This window comes from Pinus tabuliformis, chromosome 3_2, assembly GCF_031772625.1.
Source record: "Pinus tabuliformis cultivar Carrire ecotype Pingquan chromosome 3_2, CPIR1, whole genome shotgun sequence".
NCBI classification, from domain to species: domain Eukaryota; kingdom Viridiplantae; phylum Streptophyta; class Pinopsida; order Pinales; family Pinaceae; genus Pinus; species Pinus tabuliformis.
Window position 1 is genome coordinate 327247596 of NC_142302.1, and position 12541 is coordinate 327260136.

General features: G+C 38.9%; 1 pseudogene across 1 annotated transcript in view; it reads right to left on the bottom strand.

Moving 5' to 3' along the window:
- LOC149180838 (putative 3-beta-hydroxysteroid-Delta(8),Delta(7)-isomerase) overlaps positions 1-4824 on the bottom strand; it is a 48062-nt pseudogene extending 43238 nt beyond the window's left edge. The window contains exon 1 of the transcript XR_016256973.1: positions 4408-4824. The product of XR_016256973.1 is annotated as a putative 3-beta-hydroxysteroid-Delta(8),Delta(7)-isomerase (transcript). The remainder of the gene's footprint in view (positions 1-4407) is intronic.
- Positions 4825-12541: the final 7717 nt, after the last annotated feature.

The following is a 12541-nucleotide window of genomic DNA, read 5'->3' on the forward strand; positions in this document are numbered from 1 at the left end:
TCTATTGGAAGGGAATTATGCCTTCCTCTCATAACATCTGATTAAAATGATTAAGATAAGCTGAATGGTTTATCTTTTTGGGGGGTTTTAATTCTTTGAGGACATGTGGATGGTAATATTTAGCTGTTTCCTTTTATCTAATTGGGCTGCAGTCCTTTTTGATTATATATTTCTGAATGTATCGATATAGCCGATATATGATAGACATATGCTGAGTTATTTAAATACTCTTGCTAGAATGCTTCAGCATTTTCTGAACGTAACGTTTCTTTACAAGGAATATAACGCTACAATTTTTTCCTTGGAAAAGGAAAATTGAAAAATAAAATGACAAATTGGAAACACTATATGGGTCTGGATGAAATGATCTTTTGTGGTAAACTGGAAAATTATCAGCAGAATGGCAGTAAAGAAAAAAAAGCCTCTGCAACATGTGATCTTCAAGAAGTGGTTTCATCACGTGTCCATTATTACAACAGAGATATTCTCAAATATTTGCTTCGCATTACAGAGGTTTTGTCATCTGAAGACTCATCAAGTCTCAAAAGAAAGCACTTGAGAGTAAAAAATGCTCCCCAGGTTCTAGACTTAGTAGAGACATAAAATTTTCTGCAATATGTATACACCCTTTACTGTAGAAGATAGGTGTTGAAACATGAGATATTTCTTCAGGCTGATTAGATTCTGATAGTAGCAGTGCTGGTGATACAACTGCAGATATCAATGGTGGAGTGAAGACCAAGTTCATCCTTGACATGCTGTCACTTTGTGAGTTGAACAAGAAGAAGCTACCAGTTTTCAGTCAGTTCTTATCTCCTTTGGCTTTACTTGAAAATATGATTCTTAAAAAAAACATAATTGCAACGGCCATATTGGCCTTTCCTGTGTGGAAATTTAGGAGCAATATGAATTCGACTAATCCTCCGTACACTACGGATATGGTATGGTCCACACCTATAACCCCTAATTTTTAACCGTCCCCAATAAAAACATATCCGAAACCTCAAAATAATTTAAAAACACTTGAAAACCCTATATATATAAAATACATTCCAAAAGTTTCAAGGGATGAATTAATTTTCAGGTTCATTGCACATTCCTAAGGCTCCAACTCTTCTAAAATATGAAACAAATTGCATAAAATTGTACCCGTGAAAAGTATACTTCCATATTTGAGCTGTACTAGATTTGTATTGGACCTGTAATAGATCTTTTGGTTACATGTTTTTCCTGTACTGAATCGTATTCAAATATTGATACTGTAAAGAAAAGAACTTGTATTGGAGGTGGTCAATTACTAAGACTTGATGGTAGCACCGCTCCAGAAGCCAGGAAAAGAATTAGTTCAGCAATTCTAAGGATGAAAAAGGTTATTTTTGCTCCAGTTAGGGCATCAAGGGACTGACCTTACAGGTGCTGCAGAGTTGTCATCCTTGATATTCAATGTAATCTTCCTATCACTCAACAGGCAATAAGTAGAGCCTTCAGAAGAGGACAGCAGTAGAAAGTGTTTGTATGTCGCTCAGTAACTGCAAATACAATAGAGGAAAAATTCACAGAGCTTCATTTCATAATTTTTTATGCAAATGACGCATCTGAGAACTGAAGATCACTTATGTATGAGATAGGCGATAATGAAGTGAATACCCCTTCTTTGACAGCAAATTTGTTAAAATTGGCAATTAGGTCATCTTATTTATGGCAACTGATATTTTTCATGGATCCCTCTCATCGAGAGGTGTAGGATTGATCTAAAGATCATCCGATTCCGATAAGTATTCATGGAGTTATGAATTTATTTGCCTTATAAGACAATTCGACAAGGTCGGCCAGCAACCAAATAAACCCCTCATGTGCTCAATGTTTTAGTATAAATAGAGGTGGTCTTCAAATCATTTCAACACACTTGGGATCTCTTCCTCTCTCTACTTGTCTTTGGGTTTTAGTAGGAGAAGAGATCCTAAGGAATAACGTTGCCCTGATCCAGAGGGTAGAAAGCCGGAAAAGTCGAAACTACCGGAAAAGCCGGAACTACCAGAAAAACAGAAACCACTGGAAAACCCAGAACTGCCAAAAAACCGGAAAAGCCAAAACTGTTGAAAAGCCGGAACTATTGGAAAAGCCAGAAAAGCCGAAACTGCCGCAAAAGCTGGAAAAGCCGGGAAAGCCGAAACTACCAGAAAAGCCGAAACTACTTGAAAATCTGGAACTACCAGAAAAAATGGAAAAGCCGGAAAAGCCGAAACTATTGGAAAAACCGGAACTGCTGGAAAAGCCGAAACTGCCAGAAAAGCTGAAACTGCCGGAAACGCTAGAACTGCCGGAACTGCTGGAAAACCCAGAAAAGCCAGAACTGTCGAAAAAGCCAAAATCTAGAAAAGTCGAAAAAGCCGAAAATGCTAGAACTGCCGGAAAAGCCGGAACTGCCGGAAAATCCAGAACTGCCAGGATTGCCGGACCTGCCAGGAACAACCGGAACTGCCGGAATTGCCGGAGCATTTGTCTCCAAAGGAGAGCAGCATGCAAGGGACAACTAACTAACATTGGGATAGTTGTATGGTACTTAGCAGCAAATACACCAAGCATGCAATGTTACAGCTAACATGCAAGGGACAACTAGCATGCAACAACAAGCATGCTAAGAACAATAAGCATGCTAGGGACAACAAGCAAGCAAGGGACAACAAGCAAGCAAGGTGCAGCCAACACATAGGTCAGGATGGCAACATGGTGCAACAATGGCACATAATGCAGTACAGTGATGGTACAGTCATGATTAATGAAGCGTGATGAGATGCAACATAGTGATGATGGGTGCAGCATGGTGCAGCGCGGTGAGGTGCAGCATGATGACGAAATGCAGCACAACGATAAGTGAAGGAGTCACCTTGGAGAATTAGTTGAAGCAGCATGTCTTCAACTGATCTCATGTATCATCTTCTTAGAGTTGATCTATGCTCTTACCTAGATAAGTCAGTTGAACTATTGAAGAACATATAAGAAGAATTGATCTTGTGTCCTCTTGTCTTGGCTTGTCTTTTGCGATTTATGTTTATGTTCTATCTGCAGTTTACTTTAATGTTGATGTAATTGCTAATCTGGAAAAAATATGGAACTAACTGTGAAAATTGAAATAAATTGCTCTAACCATAGAACATACCTAAAATTAACAAAAGTGTTGAATGAAAATGTTAAGGCCTCCTACAAATGGAAAATAACCTAAGCTGTTTCAATAGAAAGCAGAATCTGTGAAAACAAGGTCTCTACCATTTTCGGTTTGTGTCCACTGTAGCATATTTTCATTAGATGCCATATGTTATATAGCTTAACAACATTCAAAGGAGATAAGAAATGAATGAAATAAGATCAGTACTAGAGAGTTATCAGGACAATTTATGGAATTGTTTTCTTTCTGTAATATTATTTCGGTAGAAGACTTGCAAAAGAGAGTGTAGGAGTCAGTAGGAATAGTTAATCTAACTGAAATCATCTTATATTAAATCTCGCATCTTGCTATTGAGAATTTATGAATGAAATTGAAATCTCAAACTCTCATGCCCTCGACTGACGCCCCCTCATACGCTTATTTCAAGAAGAGGCGTCCCCGTTCCCAGGCAACAATGAGCTGTATTTTCTCGCATTGAATAAGTCTCTGGAATATATCTAACAAAAAGCTGAGATTAATATATGCAATAGGCACCCTTTAAAGGTTGCATCGTTAGTTTCTGCTTAGAGTTGAAAATCCTCAACACAGAAATTAATGATAATAAATGGTGAATACAGGCATGGCCCCTTTACCATAATATGGAGACGGAATAAAATGTACTATTGCATGACATCACGATTAAACCATATTGTATTATCCTATTGAGGAATAATGACATCAGTTAGCTTTATGTCCTTATACAGAAAGCCTTGTGTCAGTATGAATGGAATACTGATATGGCTAAGCCCAATCTTCGTATGAATCCCAGTTCTACAAGAGAATCACAGACGCAATTAATCATACCATCCCTACGGAAGGGCGCACCAGACTTTTCCTGTATCATGTTGAGGAAATCTGCTTTTGAAGGAGAAGAAAGGACCTATATTCAGAAACCGTACAAGCGTAGGAAGTTAGGCCACGGATTTCGGGGAACCCTGATCTTGTTTTGTTTGACTAGATCGGAGATAGCTCAGCAGGCATATTGCTCTGAGAGGCGTTGCTCATCTCTTGAACATAGCCAAGTGTGAACTACACATTAAGTAACAACTGTGAACGCTTTCTTGAAAGCAAACAGACTGAATTGAAACAAGCAAGCGATGGATCTGAATAAAAAAACTGAGTTTCGCGGCCATCAGACACTTGGGTGTGCTTGTATGTCTCAGTTTCATGAATATGAATGAAGAAAGAATAGATGATGATACCTGAGATGAACCAGATGAGAGTAACAACAAGGACAGAGGCAATCCCATACACACCCACAATCTGGGATTGAGGGAGGAAGAGAGGCACATATCCAGGCAGTTGCAGGTCCTCGGGATAATATGGATGACCAGCCATTTCGCTTTCTCAATGAATCTCCAGCAATGTCTTGATCTTCTTCCTTTTTACAGTTTGCAGGTTTTGAAGGAAGTGAATGTGATTTTCTTCGGCATTATCCACTCCTATTGTGTTCAGATTTAGCAAGGTTCCTGACTCTCACAGCACGATAGCCATGGGCAGCTGTTTTTTCTATTATTTTAACCTTCTTAACTGAAACAAAAAAACGTATAAAAAATGTTTTGTACTTAAATTATATTTATAGCTGAAAAAAACATATAAAAAATGTTTTGTAAAAATTATATATATTAGATCTCAGATCTGGGAGGCCAGTTCATATTTTGGATGAGGAACTATATTGCTGGAGACAGGGTCATCCTTGAGACCGGTCAAACCTAGACACCGTGCCCCTTAGGATTGCTAAAGTTTGAACATTGTGTGAGGTACACTCGGGCTTATGTGAACTTAAAATTGACAGGATTAATACAAACCAATTACGATACAGCTTCATGTTTTATATATATATATAAATAAACATTTATATATACTCTATAGCTGCATATATATAAACATGAAAAGAAATATGCATCTCATTTATATATATATGTTACTTTTATGTTTAACTGAAGATATTATTTAATATAAATCAATTAGTGTGGTACTTCATCAATATAATTATAAGTCAATAATCAATTAATCTATAATTTATTGATAGAGTTTATATATATGTATGGATGGGATTAAAAATTAATTGCTCATGGATAACACAAATGAATAGCTTGGCATATGATTAAGAGGATATAAATATAGATACAATATTAATGATGAGTCAAAATCATATTTTAGTCTTATATAATATTTTAAACTATGTATTTTGTGGATATTACTTGTTTGTTTCATTTTTGTTTTGCGAGTAATACCTTAAACTATTTATGCATGTGGCTAAAAGCTCATTTTCTTCAAACACAAGGAAAGAGGGCAATGGCCCAATACTTATAAGTATCTTGTTTGAATGAAAGTTTCTTTCTTATAAATCATTAGTGGATTATTATAAGGGGTCACGTTTTGTTTTTATACAATTATGCAATTATACATCTAGATAGATATGAGGATGTTACAAGACATGTGATCCTAAGCATCAAAAACTATTCATGATTCGAAAAAATAAACAAATAAATAATATTGGATTGTAACACTGTAACAGCCCACCCCACCCCACATTTACCCACTTTGACCTGCTCACTTGGGTAACATGAGATGAGAGTTACTATGCAATATGCACTTATGGAAAACAGGGTCCACATGTCCATAACTGACTGCAAACACCCAGTGACACATGATCACATTGTTATCAACCTAACATGACCCAACACTATTTCTTTTCAATTTCATTCCCTTAAATTTAACAGAACTTTCTATTTTTGGCAGTTTTCGAGTTTTAAACTTTTGAGGCCGTTTTGAGGGCCAAAACAACATTTTTAAGGAAAACAAAGAAAATTGAAATGCTTGGCCTCCTCATGGAGATCTTTGAAATGAGGTATTATGATAGTCAAATGAATATCGTATGCCAAAATTACGACCTCGGGAAGTTGGAGGCCTAAATTACTCATGTATGCAAACACTTTGTGTACATAGTACCTGTAGGTTATAAATACATATCTATTCACTAATTCAATAAGCTCACCAGAGAATCATCAAAAAGACTTTATGCCCTCTCCACATAACTGCAATAACACTTATTAGTCCATGCATTCATTAGTCATTCATTAATTTATCAAAACATGACTAGCATATAACTAGCTAATAACCAGCATATAAACCATGGAAAACCAATCATAAACATTAACATGGTATCCATCACAAGTGCTCATAAATCACAATAGGAAAATACTTCATATTAACATATGAAAATTCCAACCAAGTTAGGGATTTCCAGATACCACCCAACCATATATTGGGTTGAACCAAATCTCTCTTCCATCCAATCACCCCCGCACCATATTCTAAGCATGAATGTGGGATCTCAAGGAATAAACCAAAACAAAACCAAATTGGGACTTCTAGAGGCCAAACCACCTTAACCCTCAACCACAGTGATTCCACCTCCACAGTCAGACATCACTAACACCAACCAAATCGGTTTCTACCCAAGTCGTCCAAGGCTCCAGGAACTAATAATTCAACCCACAATTGTCGCAAGGCTCTAGAGCATTTGTCCAACCCGACTCCAAGGACTAGAAACTCAACCCGCCAAGGGCTCCAAAGCATTTATTCCAACCTAGGCTCCAGGACTAGTAACTCAACCCAAGTTATCTAGGCTTCGAGAGCATTTGTTCCAACCCACAACCATAGGGAAAAACTGAGAGCCAATTAGAAAAACAAGCAAGTGCAAAAACCCACAACACCATGGCTATCTAGGAAATGGCAAGGCAGGGCTCAAATCATTGTCAATCTAGGCAATCCTCCATGCCAATAACAACACATAACCAGAAAATCACATGCATATACCATGCATCCAAAAATGAATATAGAGATCATACATGCAACCTGTTATCTACAAGTAATCCAATTGTAGTTGTTGATCCCACTGTCTCCTTGTGCTTCCTTGGTTCTATTAGCCTTGTTGGCAAATGGCCCAAAAATGGATCCAAATATGCTCTTGAAGTCTTCAAAATTTGCCTAAGATCATCCAAAGATTGAAACAAGCGCAGGAGGAGAGCCCTTAAAAGGGAGGAAAAACATTATCGGGAGGCTAAAACATTGAAAAACAGTGAAAAAACACATATCGGAGGCTTAGACAGTGCAATGCACAGCAACTGTTAGATCTGGTCGATCAACGGCCCAGAGCTACGTGGCAAATCGCAATCGGCGCTACACAGAGGAGGATTTAAGACTGGGTGCAAGACACCCCCGATCAACGATCTCCAATGATCAAATCGGCGGGTCGCAATCAGTCGATCGCAATCAGCGGGAACATACGCCGTGTTATATAAAGACCTTTGGCCTAGGCAATATGCGATTGCAACAAGTCGCATCGCAATATCACGTCGGAACATTGCAAAGGAGCAGGGCCTTTACACATTCATATGCGCGATGCTATAACCGGACCCAACGGTTATATACGTGTTATTTCATAAGATTTCAAATCCGCAGGAAGTCCATTTTTAATGTATTTTGTGTATTTTCATTATATAACGAAAATACAAAGGGAGCCTTGGGTTTGCGATATGTGATAAGACCCAGACCCGAAAGGGTCCGGGAAGGGAAATATATAAGATTTGAAGTTTGGAGGGAGCTATTTTCGTGTAATTTTCACGACTTTTTCAGTGTTTTTTATACAAAGCAAATACACAGGAAACATGCCGGGTGCGACTTGCGACAGCGGCCCAGAGGGTGGACCCGATAGAAGAATAAACCAGTTTTAAGGACTTTTGAAGTCCGGAAGAACAAAGATGGGCGGGATTTGCAAAGTTGCAGCTTTTTTCTGTGTTTAACAGAAAAAACAATCATTCTAAACATTTAAAGGAAAACAATTGTCGGGAGACAGAGGCCGAGAAGCGATTATGGAGCATCATAACACGATGGGTATTGAAGGCTTCATTGTCAGCAACCTGAAACATAAATATCATGGGCATCAACAACGCAACACAGCCCGAAACAGAATCGGTCATGAAGCATCAACAGCGCAGCTTATCCAAAACCAACAAATGATCATGGGGCACCTCTGGCACGAGAGAGCTCCCTGCCAACACAGCAAACTACTTGAATGCGGTTACTCTTTTGTCAGAAGAAGGAACCTCTAAACCCATGCTTGCCTAGTCAGGGCATCAAACAGTTAACAAGACAGGGAGGATAGATTAAGACCTCTCGAGCCTCAGAAGGCTCGAGAGCATCGTAAAGAGCTATAAATATCTGAAAGCAAAATGTAATAAGTGTTCAACTTCTGGAGATTGTTGCTACTCTGTTCCTTCAAGCTTCTCATTTTCATTCTAGCAATATAAGCTTCTTTTGTTGTTATATGTTCAATGTCCATTTTCTCTTCTATTCTAAGCTTGCACTTGAACAAGTTGTTCATGTTTCTTTTGTTTCTAAGGCCAGATAACTGTCATCTTATCTCTGCTTTGATAAATTAGATTTGCAAGTTTCTTTTACTGCCGGTAGCTAGCCGTTCATATATGTTTGTATATGCATCTGCTGGTATAGTCAGTATTCTCCATCTATCCATTAAATCTACAAACTATTGAACATTAGTGGTCTAAAGCCTTGTATTGTTGAGGGTGTTCATGCATGTCTTGAGTGAGAATAGAGCTGAAATGGTTATCTGACTTGATCCAAACCATCATCCATTCCAATAGTTCAGAGAAAAATATTGAAGATTATATGTTACTAGGCATCTCCGATCTGCAACCTAGGAGAGTTTCCTGGAGAGATAACATAATTGGCGTCATTGTCGGGGAGAGGAAACTGAAGCTCAGCTTCCCTAGGAGACGACACAGATCCAGCTTTGATGATGGACAAAGTCTGGGCATTTTTTTGGTTGTAATCATCTATCTGGCGACTCTACTGAAGGACGAACCTCTTGGCGACTCCCCTTCATAGTTTTGGCTCAGTTTGTGAGGCACACTCGGAGAAATCCTCAGAAGTCACAAGTTGACCCAGTACCTGACCCTGAAAAAATCATCAAAGAAAGAAAGGTATTGTAGAAAGGAGCATCAGGTTCAGGTAAACCTAAACAATATTCTATATCTCTTCAAGAAAATCCTGCAATAGAACAAATACATGTTGAGAGTATAGCATCTAATACTAGCAGTGAAGAAAAACCCTCAAAGATTCATAAAGCTCCTTTTTCTTTAGGTTCTCCTTTAGTTGTAAGCCCAAAGGAAACCTCACCTCCTATCCATCATACTCCTTTAGTCTTGTCAGTCACTCCTCAGCCCTCTATCATTCAGACTTCCAGTACTCTTATAGCCACCACAGCTATGGTGGGACCACAAGTACCCACCAAAATGGAAAGAATCATAGCTGCTTGGTATGGACCTCTAATAATGCCCACTCCTTTGAATGCCATGCCTACTGGAGAATATCAAAAATATAGGCCTAAGTTCACTGGGACTGAAGGTGTTACAGCTAAAGAACATCTTGAGTCATTCTATAGCTATGTTGATAACCTGGACATTAGTGAAGATGATGTGTGGATGAGAGTTTTTGTCCAAAGCCTAGATGGAGAGGCTAGAAAATGGTTTATAGAACTAACCCCAAGATCTATAGCAGATATTGAGGCTTTAGATGATGCATTCCTAAAGCATTGGGGGGATAAGAAGGATCTCCTCTACTACCACACTGAGTTTGGGAACTTAAAGAGGGAAAATGGTGAGTTTCTATTTGATTTTAATAAGAGGTTTAATCGTATGTACAGCAAGATACTAGCTGAAGTAGAACCCACTACTACCTATGTGAAACTCACCTATGCTAGTGCTTTTGATTCTGACTTCTGCCTACCGTTGAGGGAGAGGCAATGTGCTACTTTGGCTGACATGCAGGATGCAGCCTTGGAAGTGGAATCAAACATCATGGTTGCAGAGAAGCTCAAGGGAAATGTTGATAGAAGAAGACAAAGGGGCAAGTCTTCATCATCTTCAGATCCCAAGATAAATAAAATGACCAAAATGATAGAGTCATTAGCCTCTGAAATCTCCAAATTAAAGGTTGAGCAGCACCCTGTGAAAGGGAGAGTTCCTAACACCTTTGTTCCTAGAAATCCAAATCCAAATCCATATAGAAGAACTAATGAGCAGTTGCAGATTTTGCAAAGAAGCAAAGATGCCAATGAAAGCCAAAGGGTGAAGACCCCTTTCCAGAATGTAGTCATGGAAGAAGAGAAGTTTGAAGAAGATGATGAGATCCATTTTCTGGAAGACAAAGGCAATGCCTCCTTTTTTACCTCAGCTGCCTATGAAAATTCATTATTTAATGACCAGATTAACCAAGAATGGGATGGTGAAGCTGTTCTACAAACTCAAGATCAGCAAAGCTATAATCTAAGTTCGAAGATGAATAATGCCAAGGAAACCCCTGTTCAAAGAGCTGCTATCACTGCAATACAGTAAGCTAATAAGCAGAAGCAACCAGCAGTTGATCCTATCATCCTCAAATCTCCATCTCATGAGGTAAGAGGTCTTGGCAAGTCTCCTTATCCTTTCAATTTTCAATCAGAAATTCAGAAGCTAAGAATACCTATGCCTTTGATTGAACTAGTGAAAAATGAGTCCTTCAAAAGATCCATCCTCGAGGCCCTTGAGCCTAAAGCCTTCTAAGCCTCCACTGACTATGTAAATCTGCAAGATGGCAAGCTAGCTTTTATTCTTAGCCCAATGATTAAAAATTGTGAAGAAAACTCCCCATCATTCTATGTCTCTCTGACTATTCATGATAAAATCCTTCACAACTGCCTTCTTGACACTGGAGCCAGCCATTATCTAATGCCCAAAGCTGTCATGGATGAGTTGGGTCTTGTGGGATTAATCAAGGACCTAGCCATCACTTTGTCTCAGCTGCCCATGAAAAGCATGATGATGGATATTGTGGTAGCAGATGTACCCCCCAAGTTTGGCATGTTACTTTCCAGAGGTTGGATCAAGAGATTAGGTGAATCATTACAAAATGATTTGTCCTATACTACTGTCCCAGTTTTCGGAGGTGAGAGCAGGAGATTATACAGAGAAGCTCAATTGGCTTATATCATTAGTGATGAAAGGAATCCCACTAATCATCCCATCTATGTTGTTGACACTGATCTTGGAGCTTGTATTCTTCGTATTGAAGAATCCCAATTGGCCTCCATGCGGCTTAAAACACCAGTTTGCCAGGTCGCTAAGGAAGAAGGCCCATAGATTTTGGACATGCTCTTTGATGGGGCTTGCTCTAAGGAAGCTATAGGGGCATGTGTATTCCTTGTGTCCCCCACATAGGAATGCATTCATTTATCTTTCAAATTAACTTTTCAGGTCACAAATAATATAGCAGAGTACGAAGCCCTGATATTGGGCTTAAGCACTGCTAAAGAAATGGGAATCAAAGGCCTGAAAGTGTTCGGAGATGCAGACCTCATCATTCAGTAGGTCAACAAAACTTTCCAAGCAAAGCATCCAAGGCTGAAAGCATACAGAGATGAGGTATGGAGGCTCAAGGATTCTTTTAATAATTTCAGCATTTCTTACATTCCGAGAATGAAGAACCAGCTTGCCGACTCCCTTGTTGTGTCTGCTAGCACGTTTATTCCTCCTTTGCCTCCTAAATTGACGTATGAAGTTCAGGTGAAATATAGACCGTCTCTGCCTGACAACGTCAAATACTGGAAAGTTTTTTAAGACGATGATGAAATTAACAGGTTTCTACAAGTTGTTGAAGAATTTTCTGAAACGCACATCGACCAAGAAAATGAAACCATGGAAGAATGCAACCAGTCCAAGCTAAAGGACGAGATCGGCCGAGGAAGCATTGTCTATTTGCCTAGTAACCATATACCCAAGGGATTGGTGCTTCTAGAGAAGCTATTCGATCATAACGATGTGCCTTATAAGCCTGCCAAAAAAGAAAATGAGTCTGCTATTTGTAAACATAATATAGGGAGCCCAGCCCATCCGAAATACATAAATTTGTCCACTCATTTGTCTTCTGCCCAGAATTCCGAGTATTGCACCCTCATGAAGCAATTCGCTGACATTTTTGCCTGGGAATACAGTGATCTTAAAACCTATGACATAAACATCATTCAACATAAGATTCCACTGGAAAAGAACACCATCCCTTTTAAGCAGAAATTAAGACCTATCAACCCTCTCTTATTGTCGTTGATTGAGAAAGAAATCAAGAAGTTGTTGGATGCCAAAATCATAGTTCCCCTAAGGTATTCAAAGTGGATAGCTAACCTTGTGGTAGTAAGAAAGAAAAATGGAGAAATCAAGCTTTGTGTTGACTTCAGAAATCTGAACAAGTGCTCTAAAAAAGATAACTACCCCC